The 12,709-nt window shown below is 49.9% G+C and overlaps 1 long non-coding RNA gene across 2 annotated transcripts in view; it reads right to left on the bottom strand.

The window, feature by feature from the left end:
• LOC308073061 overlaps positions 1-12,709 on the bottom strand; it is a 42,618-nt gene that overhangs the window by 24,968 nt on the left and 4,941 nt on the right. For both annotated transcript variants that reach the window (XR_013931881.1, XR_013931882.1), the window contains exon 2: positions 5,703-5,840. This is a non-coding gene — a long non-coding RNA (uncharacterized lncRNA). The remainder of the gene's footprint in view (positions 1-5,702; positions 5,841-12,709) is intronic.

A 12,709-nucleotide genomic window follows, 5' to 3' on the forward strand; every position in this document is an offset into this window, starting at 1 on the left:
TGTTTCGGTGCTTTTTTATGTGGTTCTGCGATGACTTTTCATCCCCTAATTCACAGCAGAAGTCAAGCAGAGTGTAGTAGAGATTGAGCATGAATCCTTTGCGCTTGGTTAATGGGAACAATTACAGAAGTTTCTTCTTTTTCTTTTGCCAAGCTGCGATATGAAATCATTTGCTGGGTTCCTGTTTCCATGGAAACAATTAGTTTCATACCCTCTTTCATATTACACACCAATGAAGTGATTAACTAAATGAAGGCCAACACTTCGTAAATGTATTGTCTCATGCAATAATCAAGTAGCTACCAAGTACCACAATTAAATGCACTTAAAATGCAATGAAACCAGCACCATAAAACGCTTACGAGTGTGTGAATATTTACTGAGCTGATACGGCACATCATTTACGAGCCAAAAATGCCAACAATACCAAACGTGGGTGTTTAGGTGTTGCAGCACTTACTGGCTTTTGAGTAAAGCCTCATTTTCTCAAAGGAGCTGGTCACCTTGAGCCATCTCCAGGAAAGGGTTTAGGGACCTGTTGTGTGATGCAGATGGACTTCAGCTGCTGGCGGTGCCGAGGGCTGCCTGCCAGCCACGGGTCCATCTTGCAGGCAAAGGGTAAGCCAAGGGCAAATGACTTGCAAGACCTCCTAGCCCTGTGGTTACTGCACTCACAGGGACGTGCCTGGTCCTCAGCCTTTCTCCAAGGACTCTCTACATATTTTCTCCTTAAAACAAAATATACAAAGAGTCCACCCGGCATGGAGTGGAATTCAGGACTCTGCCCGCTCCCTCCCAAGCACATCTGGGAGCCTTTCCTTCGCAGAGCTGAGCAGCTGCACGGTGAGAGAGGGAGGGAGGACAGGAGGGAGGGAGGGAGGAAGGGAGACTCCCATGCTCTGCCACAGAGGAAAGCGAGGGCTGAAGTCGGAATTTAATTCATGGATGCTGCAGTAGATGGCTCAGCCCGAGGCTCTTCTGTGGGACAGGGACAGGACGGCAGTGAGGTGCAGCCTGGGCTGGGTGATGGGCAGGGCCGACTTCCCAGACTTCAGACTTACAAATTCAGTTCTGAAAATGAGCCACTTGCTTAAAAGGCTCAGTAGGAGCTGGAGTAGCTTGTTTTAATGAGTAGTTAGGGAGGAATTCACAGTAAAATCCTCCATATTGGACCCTGTTTCTTTGTTTCACTGGGCAATGGATTGGAGTCTTCACTGGTACCAGCCCTTAGAGAAAAGGAAATTACATTTTCCCCTTCATTCACAAAGGATTTATACACAAGCAGTTGTGCAAAAAATAACAACCTGATTTCAGTTTAGCTACTTCAGAAAATCAGAATTTTGCTTGGAGCATTCTCTTTTTTTCCCCTTTCCCTCTCTTGAAATACATCCTGGGAAGGCACTGTGATGCCCACAGAAACAGTCTCTCCCTGTTCCTGACAGTCGGCCCACGTTCAGTGACCCCTTCCACAGCTACTTCTTGGATGAAGCCAGTTAGTTGGCCCTTCCAGACAAATGCAACAGAAATTTCACAGTGACGCTTCACATGAAATCATTTTTTGACCATAAATCCCAAGGATAACTTTTGCACAGGGGTGAATGGTTCATCGATGTGTACGAGGACCCTAGCTATCTAGTGCAATGGTATTTTCTGTAACCCTTTCTACTGACAAGCTAGCAGATGGTGAGTACCACAACATGGCACAAAAAGAAATGTTCTGTGATGGATGAAAGCCATAGACAGTGCTGCAGCTCCATCCACCTGAGATGGACACCCATCTACTTCCATCTGACAGAGCTGTTTCTCCCCTTCTCCTACGTGCTCCCCTGCTTATTTATACTTTCCTTTGATTATACCACAGCATCTCAGCTGCAGCTCGTGCTAAAAGCACCCTTGTTGCCCTACAAAAGGGTAAGATGATGCCTAGTAGGGCTGGCTGCCTTACCAGATCCGTCCTTGGTCCCATTGGACCAAGCTGCATGACCAAGGACCAAGGGTGCAGAGCACGCATGGGCCACCCTCATCCAGAAGACTCTGAAGCTGGGACTGCATCTGTGCCTGATGCATGTTTGCATGCAAACGACGCAGATGGGCAGCAAATCTGGAGAGAACAGGCTCAAGCCTGCACTTAATGGCCAGCGTAAACATCCCCCTGAAAGCTCTTTGCAGAGCCAGCCTCAACTCTCCCTCTGCTATTCCCCACTCCCCTTTCGCCACCCAACCTCCTGACCTTGCAAAAATATGTCTCTGAAGGGTCAGAGCTTGGGCCTGGAGCAGATGCTGATGCCTGGGATCAGGGGTGGGTGGCCTGAGGGCTGGACAGTGCAACATTCCTGTGCAGGGTCTCCGGTTGAGATAAGGCAGCCCCATGCTGTGATTTACTCCAAGGAAGAGGAGTCTGAGTCAGTCTTGCATGTTCCCTGGCAGATTAGGCAGGGGAAAGCCTTTAGAATAAAAACCTTTTAATCTGTCAGTAACAATTTTCTTTAGAAAAACATCTGATTATATATAGCTAAAAGCACCATGCTGGTCTGGACCACAAGCCATCGCTCCCATTCTCCAAGCCCAAATGCACTGGAATTTACCAGGGACTGAGATCATTTATTTCTGTTTTGGTTAACCCTGTGCCAAATCCTACTGGTTTTTCAATCTTCTCCTGGTTGGACTTCAGTAGCAAAGGTGAGACAAAGAGCAGCAGCACTTCCAAGTAAGAAGAGCCCACATGAGATGCTTAAATTTGAGGGCTTAGGGAGGGTCAGGGCTTTAAAAAAGGATCAACCTCTCCCCCACCAAGGTGAGCATACACCTCCTAGAGCCAGCAACTCCAGATGCAACTGTTTTGGGCCAGCTGGGAAGAGAGCAGTGAATGCTAAAAAACAGAATAGTGGCCTCCATCCCTCAACACCCTCGCTGAAAGCTGGTATTGGTGGCCTTTCTCCCCTAAAACTGCTCTGTTGCAGAGACTGAAGAATAGATCTGCAGTGGATCACCAACAGGTTCTCTCTTCTGATGGGGGTGTTCGAGTTTGCGATTGCCCCCACGCAGCATGGGCGCTTCTAGGTTTAGACAACAGGTAAACCAAGGTTTTAGGATTGCAGTTCTGGGCTGGAATGCCTTATATCCAATCTTTTTACCCTTTTTTTTTTATTATTATTGTAATCTCAAAATTACTGTCTCTACAGTATTTGAAAAGACATAACCCATTCACAAAACAGCTGGCTGGGATAGAGGGTGTGAGTTCCCAACTCAGAGACCCAGCAGTATGGAAAGATAACACAGACAGAGCCTGAATTCTCTCTCCAGGGGGAATTTCTTTGTGCAGTTTGATGGGAGGTTGGTGTATGTGTCCCCACTAGCCCAGCCTGCCATTTCCTTCACTTAATCCCTCACATTCCCACCGTGCTGCAGACACAGAGCCAGGGTCTGGGGAAAGGGGAGAGCCAGCCACACCAGTATGCGATCCCCTGGCCAGTCTCCATGGAAGGAGGAGACCTGCAGGAAGACTCTTCCAGCCCCATAACTCATCCCCACTGGAGTGCAAATATAACTCGAAGGCTCACAGCTAAGAAAAAGTGAAGATACTCATGGATAAGCATGGCTGGCGTGACCACCAGGAAAGCTCTGGACTGTGCACAGTATGACCACAAGATAAGCAGCACGTGCATTTGCAGAAACAGACGCTCTTGCAGTAAAAGCAACGCTGCAGCTAATGCCCTGCCTCTGGTCCCTCTACACCTGCCGTGCTGGCCCTTGGGACACCCAGTCCAGATGCCACCAGCCCCAGTGAGAACTTGGAGCTACCAACCAGCCACTTTTCCAGATGCAACTGGTTCCTCCTTGCATCCCTCTGGCTTTGCACCAGCTGACAGCTCAAGAGCCTTGCCTGGCCAATGTGTTTCCAGCACTGGTGGGTAATTCTTGAGAAATACATTCAGGGAAAGAAGAGTCCAAATTAGTCTGAATTATGACTCCACATCTAAGGTCACACTGAGGATATGACATCAAACCTAAGGCTGACTTCTTTTAATATATAAAAAAATGTTCATCAAGCAAACAAATGACTTTGGAATTTGAGCACTTACTTCTTTTTCCCCATATACTTTCTTACGCAATTTCTTCTCCCTAGAAGAACACCAAGTTCTCTTCTTAGTTTTTTAAACAAACCAAAAGAGGTAATACTAATAATCTGGTGCACAGCTTGCAACTGTTTCTTTTGCTGCTGCAGTGAGGACCACAAATGGTCTTAACCCTATCTAAGGAAGCTCATTTAAATGAATCAGGTAACAAATAGAAAACATACAGTTTATGCAACAGCATGCAACTAAGAAATCTTCCCTTGGCAAAACAATAGGGTCATTGTATTCCCCATCTGAGAAGTCGGTAAACTCCTACTAGTCCGGGGCTGTAATGAATTAAAGGCTTTTCTGCAGCAGATACAATTGCTGTTCGTTACTAAGAAAAGCAGGCTGTCTGGGCATCTGCAGCGCGCTAAATGCAAGCGTTCATGTTCCCAGCATAGTTAAAACTTGCAAAATAGCAGAGAGGAAGGTGATTACCAGGCTTGAGTGACTCAACTCTCTGCTGTCATCTCCCATTTCGTAGGATATTATTTCTCAATAACACAGTAGCAGGAATGCTTCTAGACAAAACAGCTGCTGCTTTGATAGCAGAGCTTGGCAACCTGGTGGGATGGACACAAGCGCACTGACAGCTCCTCTGCTACCTGGACTATCAATGTTCATGGTTGTTGGACTCTGTCCTTGGAGGTTTTCAAGGCTCAGTTAAACAAAGCCATGGCTGACCCAGTCTAGTGCTGGTGATGGACCTGCTTTGAGCAGAGGACTGGGCTAGAGCCCTCTGAGGTCTCTCTGGATGATGCAGATCCCTGCTGAGGCAGTGGCATCAGGACAGTAGGATACAGGATGGGGTATCAAGGCACCAGAGTTGGCTTTGGGCAAGGAACTAAATCTTCCCTTGGCTATATCTCCAGCTCTAGTCAGTCAGCCTGGACAATATTGGATGTACACTCCTCGTTTGGCTGGAAGGGCAGAGGTAGAGGGCAATAGGTATGAGACATTTCCAGCAGGCTCTGCACCACTACTGGAAAGCTGTAGATATTTGAACACCAGAAATGGTTAAAACTGATCTGTTAGCACTTCTGATATGCCTGTAGCAGCAATTAAGGCTTACTGTGAGACAGAAGAGATCAAATCCCGGTGGTGGAAATTAGGAAGTGAAATGCCAAGAACAATAACTAGAACAATGTCATGAATTTCCTCCACCATAGCACTGAAGGAGGGTGACAGGGAATATTTTGATGGGCCTAAATAATTCAGAGCATTGGTTTCACTTAGGAAATTCCAACTAAACATGTTTGATGCTCGTGTTTTGTTTTTAAATGTTAGTAGTGGTTTGAATTGTTACCAGGGGCACGCATCATTGGAGCAGATCCTGGGCTCCCATCTTGCTGCTCCATGCGCTCCAAACCAGTAAGCAGCTTAACAGAGCTGGGGAAAGGGAGCCGAGACCTGCGAAACTGGCTTTCTCCTGCATCCCCTTTCCCAGAGCGCACACATACCATGTGTCATGTTAAAACTGGATGCACCTGCTAGAGGAGCTGTGTGGGGGCAGACATTATGCACTAGTTATAAATCCTTAGGCTATCAACAGCCTTTAGTAAACATTTGGACAATCCTTCCTACCTCTCGGTCGTCCAAATATTTGCATCATGCAGGGCTGCTAGCCGTTTCCTGACATGCTGCATATCTAAGAATATCCTCAGATCGTAGGTCGGTTCCAGTGTGCTGTGATGGATAGTCTTATTGGATGAAATAAATGTCCTGGGGAGAAAGAAAAAAAAAAAATATCTGTGTCCTGATAATATATCCAGGTCAGGATGGAATGAAACAGCTTGCAGTCATGAATGGTATTTTTAGAGAGCTTTTAGGATCTGATCTGAAGCACCCAAGGGTTAATGATGAATAGCCCTGAGCTCAATTAGCGGGTATACTTCCCTCAGTGACTCGGACCACTTTGGACCAGGCTCTTGGAGAAATGGTTGAAGATGCTCCTGAAAGCTCTTCCTTCCTGCTGTGCTGAGCACAGGGCTGGAAATAGCCCGAGCCAACTTCGGATATAAAATAGGAGCCTGCTGCACCAAAGCCGGGTTTGGCAGCTCTTCCTCCAGACCAGAGCATCTCCCGGGTGAACCGCGGGAGGAGACCACTGCAATGCACAGGGTTTGTAATCTGTACGCGAACCATTTAATGCAGCAGCGTTGCCAAACAGAAACAAAAGTTTTTCTTTTTTTTTAATCTTAATGCAGGTAGAGGAAAGCAGCCTGGACTCTACTTCAGTAGTTAATAAGGTTTAGCAGTTAATTGGGTTTAGCAGTTAATAGTCTTAAACACAAAACTTGTGGTTTGTGATTAAGGCTACTGTGCTAAATAACAAAGTTTGGAAGATTAAGCCTTGCAACACAGTAATTTTAGTTTTCTACTCGATACATGACTGGTACTTTATGGCTAAATATGCACTGTAAAAGCCAGCGGATTTTCTGATAGCGTACTAAAGGAAATAATCGACCCACAGCTTAACTGCGGGATTAAACTGCTTAGGGTGTAACGTGGCTTTTCCACTGCAACTTCAGCTCAAACCTTTTGTTTTAATCTTCTCTTCCCTCTCAGTAAAACCACCAAAGCCACGATAAATAAAAGAAATGTGGCTTGCTGTCCTGCAACAGCTGAGACGGAGGGTGCCGTAAGCGCTGTTTCTAATTGCCATGTGGGGGTAACCCATGCAGAGGGTTTGCCCACCCCCAGGTGATTCCCCTCTGCCACCCCCACATCCCCCAGTTTCTCCAGCATCTCCTCTGCCTGGTCATCACTTCCTTTTGGGAAGCCCAAAGCTCCGACCCCTCTTTGGACAGACTAAACAACATCTGCAAAGTCGCCTCTCTCCCCCGCCAGCCTTCCCCGGGGAAAAGAGCCGGTCCCAGATGGACAGGAGAAAGCCGGTGTCACCAGGGAGGGCAAGCGGGGCTCCCGGGGGGTGCCGGGGAGCAGGGATGTGGCGGAAGCATAAAGCACCTGTTGGGAGGCTATTTAGGGATTAGCCAAGTGCTGACAGACAAATTGGCAAGATTAATAAGAGCAATCAAGGCTGTGTGGGCTCGAGTTGTGAGTTGACATTAATGTGACATCACTTTCATCTGCTTTTGCCTCACACCGCATAGCTGGTCTGCGGCATCATTAGTGCTTCTAGAGAGCAGCACAGTTGGATGGGGGCTTGGGGGGGAGGTGGTCTCGGAGCATGTGTACGTGGGGGTGCGTGGGTGCACACATGTTCGTGGTGGGGTAGGGGACAGCCCTGTGTGCCCGTCCTTAGCTGGTCCCCAGCGCGGGCTGCCCGCAGTGACCAGCGCAAGGTCCCTGCTACAGGGCAGGCACCAGTGAGGGGCTGTGTGGTTGGGGACCCCTGGACCCCCTGCCCTGCTGACCCTCACCCCCAACATACACAGGGCCTAGCTGGCTCTAACAGCACAGGGTTACTTTTGGTGACATTTTCTCCAAAGCCATCTGCTCTACTGGGTTTGGGTTTTTTTTTTTTTTTGTCCCGAGAATCCTTCCTACAGAATGGCTGAATGTCACTGGGACAAAACAATGTTCCCCCCCGCAGAAAAAAAAAAAAAAGGGGAGGGGGGCAAAGAAAAGCATAATTGAATAAAGGCTAATTCCAGGTGTGAGGAGAGAACAAAGAAACTCCTCTAGGTTTCACTAAGCCCCATGCTGGGAATCTCCCCTTCCCACAAGGTTTGACCCCCTAAGGATATTTTTAAGGGAGAAAAAGCTGTTTTCAGAGCACTCCTCTGCCTCCCAAACCTGGCAAGAAGTCCCCTGCAGCTCTAGCACAGCACAGCCATTACATGGGGAAAAATTTGGGTAGGGTTTTTGCATTTTCTCATTTTTCCTTTGGTTTGTTTTATTTTTTTAATCCCTTCCCTGCTACATTTTCACTCACCCCAATTTTTTTCCCATCCCCTTCCAACAGCAACTTGTTTACACTCTGATTTTCTTTGTGCTTGAGTCAATGAGGAATCATAACAGTAGTAAAACATCTGAACATACAAATCCTCCAGGTCCGCCTGTCCCTGCAGAAGAGGCTCCTTCACCCAGAGCTTTTGCCCACAAAAGGAAAGTGTTGAAAAGGAGGGAGATGCCAAACGCTGCGCACACATTTGCTCCCAGAGCTCCTGGGGGGAGAAACCCGCTCCCAAAGTGGATCCCTCCATGCTGGGAAATTATCTAGTAGGGGCGGGAAAAAAGTCTGTAAAAATCTGATCTTTTTAACTATCGACAGTTCAAGCATGCCAAAGCAGATGGGGATAGAAATAGTGGGGGAAGCAGGAATAATTTTGGAGAGAGGGGGTTTTGTTAAGAAAGCTAGGAGACTGACGCCAAAGTCAGATCCTGAAATCAAAGTAATGAGATGGATAGCTGCTTCCCCCCCAAAGAAAAAAAAAACTTCTGTATTTTTCTTTTTATGTAAATTGACTAATTGATTCATGCTTAGTTAGCATTTAAAAGGACTGGAATTATATTATATATAATTATCATTTTTTACCATCTCAAATGGTAAATTACATGGGGTTTTGAAGCAAATTTCAGGTTATGCCTGGCTCCACCCGGCAAGGACAAACCCCTGAGCACAGCCGATGTTTGTCCCCCCGTACAGCTGACATTTTGGGGGACATGCCCCGTTTGCCACCGGGAACCCCTCTGCATCCTTGGGGGGTGCTCGGGGAGGGCGAGCTGAACGCCCCCTTCCCCTGCCCTCCTCCAGGAGCCCAGGGCTCGTTTTCGTTGTTTTTTACGGCTGATTCTTAGAGATGCTTTTCACTGCAACCCTCCTCCATCCCTCCCCACCACACCGAGAAATGCAGCCCTGACACCGGAGGGAAGGGGCAGCACAGGGTTCCCCAAAGAACCCAAATGTCTTTCCACTAAAAATAATAATTTTTTAAAAAAAAGTCGTATTTGCTTCCAAAAACTGATTAGGTTTAAAATACACAGCTTAGACCAATCCGGCAGCAACATCCCGGGCATTCAGTGGTCTGTTTGTAATCTCAGCCTTTTTCATTAACATAAACACTACTTCAACAAAAATATACACGGCCACCTACTAAGCCGGTGAAGCAAACGCGGAGCCGGTCGCGCCGCGGGGTTGAGCCGGGTCCGAGGGGCGCGGGGCGGCCGCGCTCCCCGACGGGCGGCGGGGCCGCAGCTGCGCGGGAGCCGGTGCTCAACCGCGGTCCCGATCGTGTCCCTGCCCCGGGGGGCGCGGGGGGTATCCAGAGCCGTCCCGCACTGCCAGTTCCCCTCTCCGGGGAAAGATGAAGGGAACAATAAAGCATTGAAGGAATCCCCCCTGGGCAGAGGGGTGCCGGGCCGGTACTCCCGCCGTTCGGCGGCGCCCGGGGCAGGGCTGGCGGCTGCGGGCAGGGCTGCGGACAGGCTGCGGGCAGGCTGCGGGCAGGGCTGCGGGCATGGCGGAGCGGCCGGGGCGGCAGGTACCCGCGGCCCCGACGGGGCAGGACGGGCAGCGCCCGCAGCCACGCTGCTCTACCCGCAGGAGCCGCTCCCTCCCGGCTCAGCCCAGCTTTCCAGGGAAAACTTGGGTTGTCGATGTCTCGTTATTGGTTTTGCAGGAAAATAATTTCCCTTTTCTTACTTGCTTTCTTGCGTTTGTTTGTTTTTTTTTCTCTTTCGTGCTCTCTCTCATTCTCCCCTTTCCTGCCGTTCTCTTTTCTTTCTTTTTTCTTTCTCTTTTCGTCTTTCCCTTTTTCTCATTTTTCCCTTTTTTATTCCTTCCTTTCTCTACCCCTTTCTCCTTTCCTTCCTTCCTTCCTCCCTTTCATTCTGTCTTTCTTTTTTGGTTTCCCTCTTTGTTTCTGTTTCCGTTATTCTCCCCTCCTTTCTTCGTCTTTTTCTCTTTTTCTTTCTTTTTCTTTCTTTCCTTCTTTCCAGCTTTTCCTCTTCCTATTTTTTCTCTTTGCCTCTATTTTTCTCTCTTTCGTTCTTAATTTTTGTTTCCCTCATTTTTGCCTCTCCGTTTCCCTGTTCCTCTGTTTCTTTCCTTCACCCTTTCTCTCTTTCTCACTCTTTTGCTTTTCATGTCTGTCTTCATTTCTCTCTTTTTCTCTCCTGTTTCGCTCTTTTTCATATTCTCTGTCTTTCTTGTTACTTCTCGTTCTTTATCTCTTTTTCTTTCTCTCCTTTTCTTTTTTCTCTCTTTCTCTCCCTATGTCTTTCTTTCTGCCTTACTGTGTGTAGTTTGGTCTGTTCTTTCTTCTTCCTCACTCTCCTGTTCTCCCTCCTTCTCTCCCCTCCAGGACACACACACTCTCTATATACCCATGGATCTATTTCAGTGTTTGGGGGCACTTCTATTTTCCGGGGCTGGGGGACAAACCAGACCCCGGGCTCCGCTCCAGTCCTGCTCTGGAGCCTCTTTCCGATGTAAAGAAAATGTCCTTTCCCGCCATGCCATGCCAATGTCACAGCTCGCCTGGATTTAGTTTAATCCCCGCCGTTTGACCCTTACCGAGAGGGTTTGAACACCCCCGGGGGTCGGACCCCCTCCCTCCCAGCGCCGGGCTGCGCAGACACGTTTCGAGCGGGTTTAAGGGCTCAGCACCGCGCCCCGACGGCACCGCCCGTGGCTCGCCCCGTCCCACGCGTGGCGGGGGGGGGGGGGGGGGGGGAACGGGCGGCCCGGGGCTGCCTCTGCCCCCAGCACCGACAGCTCCGCCGGCCCCACGGGACCCCCACTCCGGCAGGGGAGACGCGGCTGCGGGGGGACAGAGGTCCCCGAGCCCGCGACGCTTTGCGTGAAGCGCTCGAATTCGATCGTTTCCAGAGGGGAAACGAATAATCCTGCGAGAAAAATTACTGTGCTGCAACCCAAGCCCTCGGGCAGCATCTTTCCTCGCAGGTAGACCGCAAAATCTGCTGGAGAAGGTGATTTGCCTCCAGTGCCTTGGCGGCCAGGCAGAAATTCCCTCATTCATCGATTTTAAGGGGGTTAGATGTAAAATGATTTTGTATATTTTAAGAACTGGAATTTAAGGGAGATTAAGGGCGCGGAGCTGAGGGTGCTGTGAGAAACGCGCTGGGGCGGTTTGTAATTCAGCGAGCGACTCTGAAAACAGGAAAAGCAAAACCATTGCTGGATTCGTTATTCGAATTTTTCGTGAGTTCTACGCCAGTTTTGGTGGGGTTATTTTACAGATTTCTTCCCCTTTCCTCCCCGGCTTTCGCACACGCACATCCCCTTCCCCAAGAAACCCAGATGCGCAAGGGGAGGGTGAATGCGCCCGTTCCCGTTATCAGCCCGATTCTCGCAAAAAGCAACCGTTTTGCTGCAGAAATCGGTTACCGTCGGGACATCACCACCAGCGCTGCGGGACGCCTTCCCACCTTGGCTCGGGGATTTCAAGTATCCACTGAGCATCTTTCCCGGGAATGCCAACCGACCACGCTGTTCCCCGCAGAACATTTTTTAAAGCCCCCCCAAAATCGCTTATAATATTTAACTAGGGACCTGTTGTGCAAAAGGGATCGTTTTGCTAGGCGCTCTGCTGTTTTGCTAAGGAGGTGGGAAAGATGATTAACCAATTTTTGGTGTCTTTTAACTCTCCACCGGTAACTGCGAAGGAAAGGGGGTCACGAATCTGCAGCACCCCGCGTAGTGTGGCTCCACATCATTACTTGGGTGTTTACTTATTTAAAATAATAATAATAATAATAACAACGATGTGAAACAGGTTTTGCCGGGGCAGCTTCCAAGGAAAGGCATCCCTAGGTCTCTGTAAGGAGGGGAGCAGGGAGAGAAGAATTGCAGTTATTTATAGCGGGGATTTTTCACAAAAAACGCGAGTCCCGAACCCCCGCTTTGGGATGGGGAAGGGGGGGGAATAGAATTTAGATACGGGATTTATTCTAGAAAAATGTTTAAAAAATCAGGAGGTTGCCCTGGGACACAGGTGGTGGCTGTGCGGGCTGAGCTGGATCCGGCCGGGAGGTCCCGCCGGGATGGGCAGGCAAAGCCCACTGAAGCCCCTCCGGCCCGGGCCGGGGGCCTTTGCCTTGGCCAGTGCAGTCCCCCCCCTCCGCCTGCCGCGTGCTGCCCCTTAGCCCAGGGGCTGCAAGGCCGCTCTGAAGCCCAGCCCCTCTCCCTGCAGCAAAAAACTCGGGGAAACGGCCCACGGGTGAGTTTGGGGTTTTTTTCCCCCAGAGGGATGCGCCAGGGGTCCCTCCAGCGAAAGCCGCTTTTGCAAGCAGCGTGGGAGCTCCGTGGGCACAGCCCAGAGGGACAAAGCCCGTCTGCTGCACCAGGACCTTCTCGCACGCCAGGACCCTACGGGGGCTTTCCTCCCCCGGGCAGGTACCTGGGTGGGCCGGTACCTCCTGGCAGGTCGCTGTCACGACCCGGAGATGGTGCCAGCCTCGCCCGGCCCTCCCGGAGGAGCCTTGCCCTTAGCATCCTTCGCTGGCAGCCGCTCCTCTTGTCGCATCCCTCCCCACGGGGGACCGCCGCGTCCTGCGTGGATGGCTCTGCCACCGCAACCCCCTCTCCCCACTCTACAGTTGACAAGGCAGAAGGGGCGGTGGCTGCGGGGGACCCCAGGGACACTTGCCCTGGGCAACCC

This window comes from Falco punctatus, assembly GCF_963210335.1.
Source record: "Falco punctatus genome assembly, chromosome: 14".
In the NCBI taxonomy this organism is placed as follows: domain Eukaryota; kingdom Metazoa; phylum Chordata; class Aves; order Falconiformes; family Falconidae; genus Falco; species Falco punctatus.